Source organism: Prionailurus bengalensis, chromosome A1 (assembly GCF_016509475.1).
Source record: "Prionailurus bengalensis isolate Pbe53 chromosome A1, Fcat_Pben_1.1_paternal_pri, whole genome shotgun sequence".
NCBI lineage: Eukaryota > Metazoa > Chordata > Mammalia > Carnivora > Felidae > Prionailurus > Prionailurus bengalensis.
In genome coordinates this window covers 97,500,402-97,516,949 of record NC_057343.1, presented here as the reverse complement: position 1 = coordinate 97,516,949, position 16,548 = coordinate 97,500,402, and the positions used below count along the sequence as shown (strand labels likewise).

Here is a 16,548-nt window from a genome sequence, read left to right as displayed (position 1 = left end):
GTGATGTGGGAGGAAGTAGATGATAGGACTCAGGGGCCTCTCAGAAACCAGTCATGATATGAATCTGATAACTGAAAGTGAGTACTCATTGCATAGATTCTATGCATGACTGCTCGGGATGCATCCTGTAATGTTAATGTTAATATCATTCATTTTCCTAAACCTGACACAGTTTGTTGCATGAGTTGCAATGTTAATTTTCTGTCTGTGAAGCACAGGGGATTGAAGTGGCCCTGTGTGCTTTTTGTCTGCCTGGTACACACCCTCTTCTCATAAAGCAACCTGGTTTCTGATTGAGCATCTATCCTCCCCTAGCCATGGCCTGGGTGTGTGACATTTGCTGGTCCAATCTGACTGATGCCTGGAAATTTAAATCTGGAGTAGAAATAACAGCCAGGAGCTGGTTTTCCCAGCTGCTAAACCATAAGACACTCATGACATTTTCCTATCTGTATTCTCAGAAATGCCCTAATTCTTCGACTTGTCTGAGGCAAAATAATTTCTTTGAATCACTGAGATACCAAGTACAGATGGAGCTAGAGCCTCAAGGTTGCAGAATGTTAATCTCTTACTGCTAGGAAGATCCACCTAATGAATGAAGTGAGGCCTGGCTTGGGAAATGGTCGTGGGCTGATAGAGATGTGTTCATGCAGATTTATTATCATGGCCTTGTAATGTCCCTTATGGCAATAGTGCTTTTATTCTAATTAATACATGATCTATCACTGAAGCAAATGCTTCCCAGTATAATTTTCACTAAAAAATGGAATCTGGTTGCTTTTCTTCCACAGCAGAGTGAATTCAGTGAAGTGAACTTCTGGGTTTTGGCTACTAAACCATGCTTTCCTTCCATTCATTCATTGTCATTCAATAAGCATTTTCAGATACTATAAACATTTCTATACTACATCGAGTACACTAAGCTGTGGGCTAATAGGGTTTCTTTCCAGAACATTTTTATGTGACCAAGGTGATCAGTTTTGCTAGAGAAAAATTTAAGAGACTTCAGGAACAAAGTGTCATTTCAGACAGAGATCCATGAAGTTTGTAAAGACTTTGAAGAGATTGTGGGTCTATAAAACAACTATCCTTGTCAATGGCTCCAGGATATAGTCTAGTATTTAACCTCAGAAGATTTCCAAAAATTCTCTTATGAACTAACTAGAATTCTTCTCCTAAGATCCATTTATGCCTTCCACCCCATCTTTGCATCTATGGAATAGCCCATTCCTTAACGATAACCCTTCACTTCATTAATAGAGTTCATGAAATCCTTTCTGTAGTTAAGACAGTTACTAAGTCACTTTTTAGCCTTTTTCCTTCTTTGGACTGTCGTCTAATTATGTCAACCTTTATACCATAATTAAACTAAAGAGTGCTGCAGAAGAATTGAATTTAATACTTCCTAATCAAACCAGGGGCCTGGAGAAGAGAACTGTGGTTAGTGGCCTAGTAAAGCTAAAGATGTTTCATGGTCTGTGCTGTTCTGTGCTTTAAGCCTCCATCTGGCAGAGGCTTGGAGGAAGCAAACAAAAAAGTTATTACAACCATTGTCTTTCAGTGGCGCTTGACCCATGGGTGAACTTGAAGTACCTGAAACAGGTATGAATCATGCCACCTTCATTAAAAAAAAAATCCCAAACACAGGAATACTCAGTGTGTTTACAGTAACATCCTAAAAGATCAGCTTCCGGATCTAGCAAGTTTGAATCTTAGATCTCCCAGTGGAAAGTACAGAACAACCTTAGAATTACCAGATTTAAGTGATCTCATATGTACCTCACTATCACGTGTCTTCTGTCCTCTGCTGCGTTTAGGGGAGAGAGTGATGGCCCAGTGGTTCTATTGAGTCCACGTATGTGCTTGCTGTGAGTATCTCTTTAGCCATAAATGTTCCTTTATTACCTTTAAAATGGCTGATAGATTTTAATATATTGTCTACATATTTTAGATAAAATATATGTTCCAAATAACTTCATGTCCATAGGCCCTCTTTGACCTTTTTTTTTTTTTTTTTACTTTCTCTTCTGACTGCTATCTATACCTTAACACGAGGAGCAAGGAAGTTGGGAAATTACTCTGGTGTTCCCCCACTTTCCTTCCTCCTAACCTGAACATAAAGCTGACCTGCAATTTGAATCAGAAGCTATGTGATTTCTCAGTCTCAGCTCCTTCCAGGGCTGCTGTCTCCATAACTGGATGTCCTCAGGCCAAAACTAGGGTGCATCAAGGGAGATGCCCAGGGTGCAACATTTAGAGAAGCACTTACTCTGAGTTCTCCAAGTGCTGGCTCTGAGTGCCTCCTGGCCTGGCCTTCCTAAGTCATTCCCAGTGAGATACGCAGTAGGCGTATAGACATGCTAGGATGTGGTTGGAGGACAGTTGCACTCTTTAGCTGCAATCCTAGAATAGTTTGACCCACATAGACATGGAATAAGAATTTTGTGGACCCAGGGCAGGGGGGGGGGGCGCGGATCTTGGGTATTAACTTTCTGTGGCTAAATCAAGATCTCTATTCTGGTCCCTCTGAAACTTTTTTTCACCTCTCTTGACTTTGTGCTGATGTTATAGGCTGAATTGCATTCCCCCAAAATTGATAAGTTGAAGTACTAATCCAAGTACATCAGAATGTAACTGTATTTGGATGTAGGGACTTTAAAGTGTTAATTAAGAGTAAATGAGGTCATCTGGTGGGCCCTAATGCAATAAATTGGGTGTGCTTATCAGAAGGGGTAGAGGGGCACCTGGGTGGCTCAGTCAGTTAAGTGTCCGACTTCAGCTCAGGTCATGATCTCGTGGTTTGTGGGTTCAAGCCCTGTGTCCGGCTCTGTGCTGACAGAGCCTGGAGCCTGCTTCAGATTCTGTGTCCCCCTCTCTGTCTGCCCCTCCCCCCTTTATCTTCTGTCTCTCTCTCAAAAATAAATAAACATTAAAAATTAAAAAAAAAAGAAGAGGTAGAGACCCAGGGAGGTATGTGGGGTAACAAGAAGCTGGCCATCTTGCAAGCCAAGGAGAGTGGCCTCAGGAGACACCAAACCTTTTAACACCTGAATCTCAGACTTCCAGCTTCCAGCAGTATAAGAAAATAAATTTCTGTTGTTTAAGCTACCCAGTCTGTGGTATTTTGCTATGGTAGCCCAAGTAAGCAAATACAGCTGATCATATGGCCAGTGCAATACCAGGAAAGTCCTAGTGCAGGAAAACTTTCCCTTTTTAGCTCTGAATATGACCTTCTGTGGCCCTCATATGGACGATTAGTTTTTACCATTTTATTCTTTACTCTAATGTTAAAGAAGCTATTCTTGGATTAAGAAATCCCTTTGTGAGTTATAATTAGGATTGGAGGCCAAGCCAAGAAAGACCTCTAGAGGCTTCTCTTTGCTCTAGGAATAGGATTGTAAATTTTAATGGATCGTCTCAATGTTCTCTGAGTTCGAGGCCATGCCCAGTCCCTGCTGTTATTACCTTCAGTGGAAAAAAAATCGACTAGATGTCATTCTTGAATGATGGACTCTGCCTTCCTTCCAAACAAAACCTGGCTAATTTCCATAATGTACATTTAATGATCAGGACCATTTATTTGTCTCCCTAGTTCTTTTTCATTTAATTTAAGGTTAAGTCACATCTATTCTCTTCACTCTTAAACACACATGAGTGTGTACGCACCCACAATATGTAGAAACTCCAATAACAATAAATTAAAATACATAAGAAAAGAGGTGCCTGGGTGGCTCAGTTGGTTAAGCATCCAGCTTTAGCTCAGGTCATGATTTCACAGTTCGTGAGTTTGAGCCCTGTGTCGTGCTCTGTGCCGACAGCTCGGAGCCTGAAGCCAGCTTCAGATTCTGTGTCTTCCTCTCTCTCTGCCCTTCCCCTGCTCATGCTTTGACTCTCTCTCACATGCACACAAATAAACATTAATAAAATAAAATAAAGTAAAATAAAATAAAATAAAATAAAATACTTAAGAATGGACCAAAAGAACACTCCCCCCCCCCTCCCAGGGGACAAATATCTGTCATGAATTTGGTGGTGTCAACAGCCAGTCCTAGGATTAATTCCACCGCCAGTGGGCTCGAGTATTCGTGTCTACAAAGGGAAGATATAGTACCAGACCACCTCTAATTCTGTTATGTAAAGATTCTATAACAAGAAATAAAAGAAAAATAATTGGAAAATGAAAGTGATATGTTCAAATCTTAACAGGCTGGACACATTATCTGAACCTCCACTCTTTCCCAGCCATGTCAAAACATTCAAAGTATACCTCTCTCGGATCTAGTAACCATATCCCAGCCATACATTTAGGCAAGTTATATTCATTCAGCATGTGAAATTTATTCCCGAGGCCAACATTTTCAAACCTGATGCCTATAGGCCACGATGGGGGCAGGGCAGAGGCAGTCGTGAGCTAAAGAGCAGAGCACGTAGACTGTCTAAAGGGTTCACCCAGGATTCTGCCCTGTGTATTACCGACATGTAAGGTGAGGGGATCCACAGTTGATCTTCAGATTTTCAGAAGCCAGATATCAGAAGCCAGACATACAAATTTTAATATCACATTTCATAACCTTAAAGATTTTTAAGTTTATGTATTTATTTTGAGAAAGGGAGCAAGTGGGGTAGGGGCAGAGAGAATCCTAAGCAGGCTCTGCATTGTCAGCATACAGCCAGACACAGGGCTCAAACCCATGACCATGAGATCATGACCTGAGCTGAAACCAAGAGTCAGACATCCAGCCGACCAAGCCACCCAGGCACCCATTTCATAACCTTAGAATGTTGGCAACCATAATTTTTTCTGGAAACTTTGTAAGGTAAATAAACATGTCTGCCATAATTTTTTAATGTCCCTATAGTTCTCAATGTAGGAGCTATGCAAACATTCCCTGACAGGGGATTCACATTGTCTACTTCTGTGGGAAATCTGTTCCCCCAGGGTGCGGCAGATTCTCATGGCTAATTACGTGTTTTGTCTTACTGCTTTCGACTAGGCCTACAATTTCATTTGAGCAGAGGGTTGTTTCCATAAATATATGTGAAGTGTTTAAAACAGTACTGGGCATATAACAAGCACTATTTAAGTGTTAGCTACTGTTACTAGTGAAGAGTTGGTCAGATGTATTCTGTAGGAATCATGAGTTACTGCCCTAATTATTCTACCATGTTGTTCTCGAGGAAGACCATACTTCAATTTCATGAAATTCAAAAGCATTTTAAAACATCTTTAAAGTTTTTGTGATATTCAGAAATAGCTACACTTCATGCAAGGCTTTAATGTGCAAAAAACCGAAGAGAGTCTTAGCTAGTTTGCAACTTCTATTTTGCTATTTTTGCTTTTAGATTACAAAAAATTTGCAATTTCATTTTTTATCTAGGTTACTCACAGCTGGGCTGACTTGGGGGATTTTACCTTTGGATCGGAGCATACAAATACTTCCATCAATATTCTATTTCCCAAAGGTATGCTAATTCTCATGAATAATCACAATAATCATGGCAGGTTTTTAGAGATTATAACTGAATCATTCCTCTGCAATTGCTGTAAAGAAAGCCTTGTAGTAGAAGCTACTTAACTTGAAGATTCTCTCACATTCTAGCCCCTGACCTACATTTCTAGGAGTGAGGAGTCTTTTGCTTTGTTCCTTTGCTTACATCACAACCTGTGCCCAGGACGCCTCTCATCTTCCTTTGATTGTCAAAATCATTTCCATCTTTAAATCATGGTTTCCAATTCTGCCTCCTCCAGGTAACATTTCTTGCTCCTTCAATATTGTAATCCTATGCCAGCCCTGACATTTTCTTCCTTTGAGACCTCTAAGCTGTTTTTTCTTGTGTCATTGAAGGTACTCACCCAGTTTTTATTATGCATGTCTATGTGCCTTGTATAGCTCCCTATACTAGATTTTCTGCTTTGTGGGAGTAAGATTATTGACATTTGGTCATGCAATAGTACACATCTAATTAAATCAGGAATGTCCCTCTACTTTGGCTTAGAGGTATTGATACTTGGTTCCTTTCTTCCTCTCAGATCTTCAGTCCTTCTATGGCCAGTGGTTCTAATAGCAACTCCTAAATTTTCCTTAAATCAGTTGAGCTGAACACCCAAGTGGTATTGGGGTGTGCCATTTTCTCCTAATTTGTTCTTATAGATAGTACCATTTCTTGGCTCTATAACATTGTATAATCTCAGTGATATATTGAGTTATTGGTTATCTTAGAATGGTTCATTGATTCCTTTGGGGATTGGTGTAAATTTAGAATATGAAGCCTTTCATTGTTTAACAGTGTCATAATTTCCCACAGAAAGCTGTGTAAACCTTGATATTCACTTTGCTTATACATTTGGGAGAAACTTTATAGAGAGATGTGATCACAAAGTGGCTTTCAAAGGCTGACTCTCCTGGTGTCCGCTGAGGGCTCACAGATGACATGTGAGGACAAACATCTCCAAAGCCAGCATGAATGTCAAGATAGCTGGGTCTTGTCTTTCCCACAGCTAAGGTGCTCAGACATTTTGTTTGTCTGGAATAGAACCCAATATTGCCTTTTGTCCTTATGTGACTATTAATAGTGACCCCTTGTACCCACCCCCCACAAAGTGTGTCAGCTGATATAATACATTTTATGGTCCACCTATTCATAATAGCCCTCTTATTGTCTTTGAAATGCCAGTTAGTACAGTATTGAATACCTGTGAGTTGAGAGGCAGTCAAAAACTAAACTGGAAAAAAGAGAAGATTTCCTCCTTAGAGCTGGGACCTCTTTCTTCCTGAGTTCAGTACATTCAATAAGATCCTGCAAGCAGAGTAAGTTCTTATATCCAGAAGGTGTCCCTGATGTGTCTCCATGGCATTATGGCAGTGTGTGTGTGTGTGTGTGTGTGTGTGTGTGTGATGGGTGGGTGATGGATGCACAGGTGGATGCTATTACTGGTAATATTAATGCTCTTTCATAATGGAGTTGGCACAGTTAATGAGCATGGGAGCCAAGGAATCCAAATCTTTGGTAGCCAGCGTTGGTGACAGACATCTTCAGAAATTTTTGCCTCCTGGCAGATCCCTGAACTCAGCTAGGGGGACTTTTAGGTGAATCTTCTAGTTGGCTTTGTTCAGATTACTTTATAAACATCAGGATTCACATACCCACTTTTTTTCTCCCCTGGACTCTGTATTATAATATTTTAAACTCACTTGTTTTTCCAATGCCCTTATGAGCTAGAAACCTCATTTTTGAAATTCGGAGGTTATGTTCTTTCTCTTGGCCAGCAATGACAGTGTTTTTTCAGTTAGATTTGGAGACAAAATTCAAGATACATCTGAAAAGAGACAGAGAAGTTATGATAAAAGAAAAACTATATGTCAGAAGACTTACTTTGGAGTTTGACTGTAAAAGTTCCTAAGTCAAGATCCTTGTCTCACATTTCTTTGTCTTTTATTCCTTACTTCCATCTCTGCATCCGTTCACCCAGCAGATTCTAAACCATGTTACCTGAACACAAATTGAACTAATTCATCAGCTTAGGAACACGATAACCTGGATATGATTGGGGGCTAATGGAAACATTATGGAAAAGTTAAAGTCATCAATGACATTTCTTAAATTCTCTGAAGACACTCTGCAGTGCAGTGACTAAAAGCATGAGCCCCAGGGGTGCCTGGGTGGCTCCGTTGGATAAGCATCTGACTCTAGGTTTTGGCTCAGGTCATGTACTCACAGTTTGTGAGATTGAGCCGACATCGGGCTCTGCGCTGACAATGAGGAGCCTACTTGAGATTCTCTCTCTCTCTCTCTCTCTCTCTCTCTCTCTCTCTCTCTGTTCTCCCATCTCCTACTCATGCATGTGTTCTCTCTCCCTCAAAATAAATAAATAAAATTAAAAAAACACATGAACCCTGTAGCTGGGCTGCAGGGGGTGAAGTTCCTATCCCCACACTTATTAGCTGTGTGTTCCATACCTATGGTCTCTAAATCTCAGGTCCCCATCTATAAAACAGAGATGGTGATGTCAGTATTTAGTTTACAGGGTTTTTAGGGATTGCATGTAAAAGTGCATGCTGAGATCTTAGTATTGTGTGTGGCACCTATGAGTGACCAGGTATTTGTGTGAATCCTGTGTTTCTGGTGCTTTGACATCTGGAGCCTTATGGATCCTGGAGAGGACTCCTCCCAGGACTAGCCAATTCCTAAAGATAATACATGACTCACCTGAGAGGGTGCCTTTTCTACATGGCAACTAACTAATTCAGAACCCAAGCCCTCACCTCTCCTCTGTTGGGTTCTTACACTCAGGACTACTATTCCTCTGCCTTAATTATCCCAGGGATGGGGATCAGACAACTGAGGACAACCTTTAAGCCCCAGAGCTCACTGAAATTATTCAAACCGGTCAACCCTAACCCTGATTTCCCTGGATCACCCATTCCTTCCTATGAAAACTGCAAGAAAGGCTCTTGCCCATTATTCCCTCTGCTTCCCAGCTGACCCTGGTGCTTCCCCTTGTGACATCTATCAGAGTGGTGTGGCTGCTCCTCTTGGGAACTGTGAGCAACAAATAATCTTTTCTTTTCTTTCTTTTTTTTTTAAATATGAAATTTATTGTCAAATTGGTTTCCATACAACACCCAGTTCTCATCCCAACAGGTGCCCTCCTCAATGCCCATCTTTTCAATAGAAATCATCTCCTTGCCTGTTGGCTGTCCTATACCTGAATAATAATAAAATTGACATTTTAGGACCATACTTAAACATTATTGTTGTTGTTGTTGTTATTATTATTATATGCTAATAGGGAGGACTTAACACCAATTTGTTACCCTATAGATAAATGTCTTCATATAGGTAATTTGTCAAGGGAGGAAAAAAAAATGTTGGATTTTTGCTTAGAAAACCAGAGGACTTTGAAACAAGGAGATTTTAATTCCAGATTTAAGTCTGTCACCCAGTTTTACTTGAGAAAGTATCACAGATTTTGTGTCACAGATTGTTTGCTTTTAAAATAAAAAAAATAGGTATGCCTGGGTGGCTCAGTTGGTTAACTGTCAGACTCTTGTTGATTTTGGCTCAGGTCATGATCTTACAGTTGTGGGTTTGAGCCCTGCGTTGGGCTCCACGCTGAATGTTTGAGCCTGCTTGTGATTCTCTCTCTCTCTGCCCCTCCTCTTCTCACATGTGCTCACACATGCACTCACTGTCTCAAAATAAACATTTAATAAAATAAAGTAGACAAAATAATACAATCAGATTGATAAAAGCATCATTATAAAAGGATACAATGAGAATGGCTAGGGAAAGGTTTTGAAAACACAAGATGGGAAATATTATGTTACATAGGGAAATCAGTGACCCAATTTGACAAAGAATAAAGAGCCATCCCATTTCCATTGATAAAGTAATGTTGTATATCATCTCAATCATTTATGCAAGAAAAATAATGAGGAAAAGCTATTATGGAGGCGACATCTAGGGAAATACATGCTAAACTATAAATGAACAATGCCTGTGATGAATTATGCATGATTTTAAATTAGTTAATGAAATAGATTCATATTAAATGATAATGAAGGATTTCTGGTTCTGGTTTTGAATTCCATACTGAAGTAAATCACTGTGCTAGAATTTCTCCTGACAGCCATGGCTGTGTAAATCTCTCCATGTGGCCTGTTCAGTGTGTCCTCCATAATGAGGAAGAAGGACATTGGAAATGTTGACACGCTGGAACATGGGAGTGAGGCTATGGGTGGGTAACGGATTGAAATGTGGAGAAAGAGCCTACCATGTAGGCCCTTGCTTAGAATGGGTATTTTCTGCCAAGTAATTTACAGCTCAGTCTCCACATGGCCTTAGAGTGGGGCTCTGTTTTCTCCTTAAAGGATCTGACCTCTTCTAGCCAATTACCCCTGTGGTCTATCTTTCTTGATGGTTCTTTAGCTTCTAGCATTTTGTTTTGGATGGTTCCTCTTTTCCTTGCTTTGTGGCCTGTTAGCTCAGCTGGTGGCAATGAGGCAATCACTCAATCCTGGAGGCAGCAGGGAGGGTCTTTGGTCATTTGGCAATTTGTTTTCCATGGCTGGAGCCACCTTTCAAGCTTAGTTGCAAGAATAGTGGACTTTTTTTCTTTTTTTGAATACCTACTAAATATCACGAGCTTCATATGCATTCTCTGATTGAATCCCTATAATTCTCCTTTGAGCTGAGTGTTTTACAGTCACATTTTTCTAGTCAAGAGATCTGGACTCATGGAGGACAAGTGGTTTGGCCAAGGTGTCATACCTAGTAAATGACACAGCTAGAAAATGAGATCAGAGCTATCTCACTTCAACCCCTGTGCTCTTATCCGGTGATTACTTCTCAAATGTTCACCTGGTCACAGGAGAACGTGGGTAGGAATAGAACTCTACGCATTGGAAACACTGAGCACCACTAGAAAAACTCCAAGTATCTTGTCTACTTACTGCTTTGTCTTTATGTGTGAAACATGGCACATTCATGTTTGGCTCTGTGTATTTGTGCCCTAATCTCTTTCCTGATCTTGCTAGAGGTTAAAAACAACCAATTGACCAATCAAACAACTGCTCATTCTAGTAAATTAAAAGCATCCTCTGTGAGGGGAATGATTACCTCACACACCCCAGACTTTTTCTTGCTACTGTTGAGGTAACATTTACCTCTTCAAGGATGTATACCTTTCTCGTGTCCAGATTTGGACACAGTACAGCTCATAGACAGGAATCTCTGGTTGTCTCTTTGGATCCTCTGGTCCTGTTCCAAGATTAAGTTAAATTTCTTTACCTAATTGTATGACCCAGTGACCTACAACCAGGAATTGCTATGCACCAATTTTCTAAACCACCCTTGTTTGGCAGTTAACATTTAAGGCAAGGTATTACTGGCTCACCATTTCTGTTTGTACACTGTGTCCTGTGAACCTTCTGAGGTCATGTTCCTTTTTGGTTTCTCCAACACCTTACATAATGAATGGTCCATACGAGATGCTCAGTAAATACTGTTACTTTAGTCCCCCTGACATCCACTGGGGAGATTTGGGAAGCTTCACAAGTTCATCACCTGAGGTGTGTCTAAGTGCTAACTTAACATAGATAACAAATTTCAGGTTATAGTAAATTTAAAACTTTTCCATAGCAACATTGCTTGCATAACTCATGCTGCTGAAACTGTCTATATTTGTCGCTCAGTGGACAATACCTTATTCCAGTCAAGGGAGATGATCTCAGTTGAATTGAAGAATAAAGAATTCTGACTTTGATGATCATGGGATCTCAGACTGCTTACCCCCTTCTTTGTCCCACTATATATTCTTGCCCACGTGTGTCCTGCATGTTAAGCTTCTTAGGGGTTAAACAAAATGCCTTCGTTTGCATGTACTTGGCTGTATGACTGTCTCAAAATCCATGTTGAATGTGTATCTAATGCTCTTAGTTCTTTACTGTTTATATATACATGGGCAGAAGTAAAAGCATCACTTATCTAAGGAGTAAATGATTTGGTTTTCCCACTTTGCTCCTTTCAGAATGAAGAAATCAAGCAAAGGCTTTTTGAAGATTACCCTGGAAGCCAAATCAAAGTCAAGTGGCTCTCATTAGCAATTATAATAATCCAAATTATAATAATCAAGTAATTTTCCATTAGGTCCGTGAATTCAGGAAAGGGTCTATCTTTAATTGATACCATGTGGTTGTTAAATTTTCCCTTGAATTGAGCATATAAAAGTAGATTTTTTTCCCCCAGGGTTTCTGAAGGAGACTGGGTGGGATAGAAGCTAGCTTTTTCTTTCTGGTTTATTATTTATGTGGTCTGTGTGCATTTTCCCTCTCAATCTTTCATAGACACCTACTAACTGATTCCCTGTTGTACTATGGCTAAAGCCTGTGATTAATGTAATTTTAAAATAATTAATAGAACAGACACACTGATGACGCCCCAGTTTTTTGTTACCTTTTCATACCCTGCAGTTGATAAATCTACTCCCCATGCACTCTTGCTAGAATCATACATTGGGAAACTTTATGACCTCATTTTAGGATGATTTCTTTAAGATATTCTATTTGAAACTCCTAAAAAAATGCCTCTGAACATAATGTTTTCACACAGCATGTGTAGTATTAATTTTTGAGAATGTGACCTCCAAAACCTATTACATTTGTCACACTGTGATGGAAACATTTACTCCTGGAGATGGTGTTTAGGCCATAAAGGCAAGCAGCCTCCAAAGCGGTGCTATTATCATTGTCGTATCTGTGTGTACCTCTTCTCCTGCCAGCCACCAGCTTCCATCAAGTTAGAAAGTACACAACAAGGCAATGACAACACTAAGTTTTGCAGGGGTTCATTTTGGGAGTTGGCATTTTGTTTGAGCCCTTGCCCACCGCACAAGTCAGTTCAGGCAGCCATAACAAAATGTCATAGACCAGGTGGCTTGACCAACAGGAGTTGACTTTTCATAGTTCTGGAGGCTGGGAAGTCCAAGATCACAGTGCCAGCTGATTTGGGTCCCTGGTGAGGGCTCTCTTCCTGGATTGTAGATGGCCACCTTCTCACTGTGTGCTCACACGAGGTGGGGAGAGAATGAGAGAGAGAGAGAATGAGAGAGAGAGAGAGAGAGAGAGAGAGAGCTAGCAAATTCTTTGGTGTATTTTTTTTGTTAGGGTATTAAATCCTATTATGAGGCATCATCTTTTTAAAAAAATTGTTTTAAGTTTATTTATTTATTTTAAGAGAGAAAGAGAGAGAGTTAACAGGCAAGGGACAGAGAGAGAGAGAGAGGGAGAGAGAGAGAATACCAAGCAGTTTCCATGATGTCATTGCAGAGCCTAACATGAGGCTCCAACTCATGAACTGTGAGATCATAACCTGAGCTGAAATCAAGAGTCAGACACTTAACCAACTGAGACACCCAGGCGCCCCTCAAAAAGATGTTCTAGGCTCATCTTGTATTTCCTCCTAAGAGCTCTATCTCCAGATACCATCACATTAGGGATTAGGGCTTCAATATAAGGATTTTGAGGGAATACAATTCAGTTAATAGCACCTACTCTAACTGTTACAGCCATCACAAAGGGCTAATCTTTCAGGGAAACATGAATGTGAACTCAGCTCCAACCTTTCCCCCAGGCTTTGCCTCCTCTGCTCTCTTCATGTAATCAGGCTTCCAAACTGCTGTCATTCTCTTTGTCTCTACCTGTGCTCAGGCTACTCCCTGTGCTAGACGTTCTCCCTGTCCCATCATGCAGCATACGTCCACATGTCCACATTCTCCCTATCATTCAAAATATATCTCAAATACCACCCCTTCTGCAAAACATTTTCTGCTTCTCATAACCAGAAATCATGAATTCACACTTTGGTGTCCCCAGCCTCTTTGATGTGCACTCTCAAGGCATCTGCAGCCCAGGGAGGGGAAGTCCCTCATGTAACAGCAAGGCCTTGGAGGTCAGAGAATCAAAAATACAGAAAATAAGAAAATAAAGTTAATGACACCTTCCTTTGCTGGAAACCTGCCTCAAATAACCCCACTGGCAAGGATGCCCATTGGGGAGATCAGGAATGAGCATTTGAAATTGTTTGTAAAATTGGGGCACCTGGTTGGCTCAGTCAATTAAGTGTCCAACTCTTGATTTTGGCTCAGGTCATGATCTCAAGGTTGGTGAGTTCGAGCCTCACATCAGGCTCTGTGCTGGCAACCTGGAACCTGTTTGGGATTCTCTCTCTCCCTCTCTCTGCCCTTACCCCGTTTGTGCTTGCACAGTCTCTCTCTCAAAATAAATAAGTAAATTTATGGAAAAAAAAGGAGGCGCACCTGGGTGGTTCAGTCAGTTAAGCTTCCAACTTCGGCTTAGTTCATGATCTCACAGCTTGTGAGTTCGAACCCTGTGTCTGGCTCTGTTCTGACAGCTCAGAGCCTGGAGCCTGCTTTGGATTCTGGGTCTCCCTCTTTGTCTACCCCTCTCCTGTTTGCGCTCTGTCTCTCTCAAAAATCAATAAACATTAAAAAATTAAAAAAAAAAAAGAAAAAGGAACCATAAGTGAAATCAAAATGTCAGGCCTTGGTAAGAGTAAGGTGGGCAGGCTGCAATTAAGAGACATTCTTCAGTCCTTGTAATTGCTCTCTGTGCCCTCTTCTCCCTCTGCTACTTCTCTCCCCACTTCTCATGGACTGCTTTGCCTGCCACTCTAGATTTCTCTTCCTCGTAGGCTTTCCCTACTTGTGTTGTATCTTCCATGTATATGCCCCCTCTGATGCCTCATGGCCCCATTGTAACTGTGTCCTTTCCTGATAAAATCTCTCAGCTGCTAAGGATCCCCTGATTCTCTCCTTACACCACAGTTTGCATTCCTAGGAGGGGGCTGTGTTTGGCTCCATACAAACCTGGTAGAGCCAAGATTGTGGTACCTGGGTGTACTGGCAGTTCTTCCAGAAGATGTGGTGGGTATGGCAGGGCCTAGAATTAATGTGTGTCATCGATATTGAGTTTAAGAGGAGGGAAGACATGGGGGCACCTGGGTGGCTCAGCCAGTTTAGTGTTCAACTCTTGATTCTGGCTCAGGTCATGATCCCCACAGTGTGCTCCATGCTGAGCATGGAGCCTGTTTAAGATTCTCTCTCTCTCTCTCTCTCTCTCTCCCTCTGCCCCTCCCATGCTCATGCTCTCTCTCTCTCTCTCGATCTGTCTGAAAAAAAAAAAAGGTACCCTCAAGGAGCATCCACCAGAAGACAGGATATGGTCCATCTGAACAATGTGATTCATGTGAAAAAGTTCTGTCCAAAATAGCAAAGTGACATATAGATAACGTTCCTTTACTTGTGACGACATTAGTAATAATAGTGACAATAACATCTATCGTGTACATAGTACTTATTAAATGCTAGAAAATTGTTCTAAGTGCCTTATGTATATTTTCTCATTTACTTCTCAAAGCAACCTTTTCAGGAAGGTTTTGTTAATATAATTATTTTATAGATGATAAAACTGAGGCAAAGACGGGTTAAGTAACTGGCCCAAGGACGCATGGATAATGACAGAACTAAGATTCAAACCTAGGAATTCTGGCTTGACTTTCCGTGCTAATAACCACTATACTTTGCTTCTGTTTTAAGTGGACAATGTTTTCCATATTCTTCCAGTGTGACATATCAGACTTTCAGAATACCTAAAACTTGGGCATTAAGCTATTCAGTAGTGCATGCAAATCATTTTACTTGATATGTAACTTGTCTGAAAGTTATTAATATTATTACTGCCGGCAAGTGGCTTTAGTCTAGGGAAAGAATACACGCTTATAAGATTGCAAATGTGATGCGATTCATATGCATGGTTGACATGTTTAGAGCCCGTCATAGCTTTGTGGGAATGGACTTTTGGGATGGTATGTGGTTTTCCTCGTGACTCAGGCTACCCCTACCCCAGAAAATCTGAGAGCTGCCATATACACAGGATTCACTTCCTTCTTGATGGAGAGCAACACAGTCTTCCGTGGGGAAACTATTAGATTAACATGCCATAGAAAATTTACTTTTGTGAAATTTCACCGAACCAGAAACAGTTTCAACCTTACCTAGTTCAAACAAAAAAAGCTCTCCAGTTTGAGCCCAAACAACCAGATGGTGAACTAGTACATTTTATGCATGTTGCTGATCAAGTATGTTTTCCACAATCTTGGCAGCGAGGGGATACCACTGATAGGGTAAATATGTCACTGATAATTTGTCAGTTTGCCCTACTAATGACAGAAACTGTAACTATCAAAATGATTAAAAAATTATCTAAGCAATAGCTGTCAACCCCGAAATTTTGAAGACCATCTTTGCCATAGAACATGCATGGGGTCAGCAACTACAGTATGAATTCTTCTAGATCTTAGTGGGTACCTACCCCTTGGCTACATGTAATTTCCACTGATGGCTTATAAGAAGAACCCTGTGGGTTTAATGCCTTTCTTACAAGGGTATATATGGAGAACAAAGATAAGGCTTCCATTGACATTTTTTTATCGTGTTTGAGATATATTTATTTTCATTACTGTATTCTTTTCTTATTATTTGTAAGAATGTTCCAAATCTAATATGCAGGGCAAAATTATTATTCAAAAAGAACTGTCTCCATTTTATTGAACCAAGATGTAATGTGACCTTTTAGAAGAGAACAGACCCCCATCTCGTGTTTTGTTTGTTTGCTTCATGCACAAAATGAATGCGGTTGTGTCCCTTGAACGAAGCAAGAGATGCACAGAGCCACCTCAGGAAATAGACTGAGTTGAAAGATTTACAAACATAGTGCAGCCCAAGGAAAGATAAATTGTTGATGATACGGCTTCAGAAGCTGAGTCAACAAAGTTGGGAGTCAGAGAAAAAAGATACGCATTTATAGCAGAAAACAAAGAGAGAAAAATCCCCATCTTGAAAGTCACCCCCTTAATATTGAGTAATTGTTAACAGTCTACTTGCTGAAACCCACAATTCTTTGGCAATATTTTAGTATATTCCAGAGAAATCACCGAGATCTGCTGTGCATACTCTTCTACTTCGGCTCC

The 16,548-nt window shown here is 40.6% G+C and overlaps 1 long non-coding RNA gene across 5 annotated transcripts in view; it reads left to right on the top strand.

Moving 5' to 3' along the window:
• LOC122486536 overlaps positions 1-16,548 on the top strand; it is a 63,874-nt gene that overhangs the window by 29,131 nt on the left and 18,195 nt on the right. For 4 of the 5 annotated variants that reach the window (XR_006298183.1, XR_006298182.1, XR_006298186.1 and 1 more), the window contains exon 5: positions 5,379-5,463. The exons of the other annotated variant lie outside the window; for it this stretch is intronic. This is a non-coding gene — a long non-coding RNA (uncharacterized LOC122486536). The remainder of the gene's footprint in view (positions 1-5,378; positions 5,464-16,548) is intronic. 5 annotated transcript variants of the gene reach the window in all.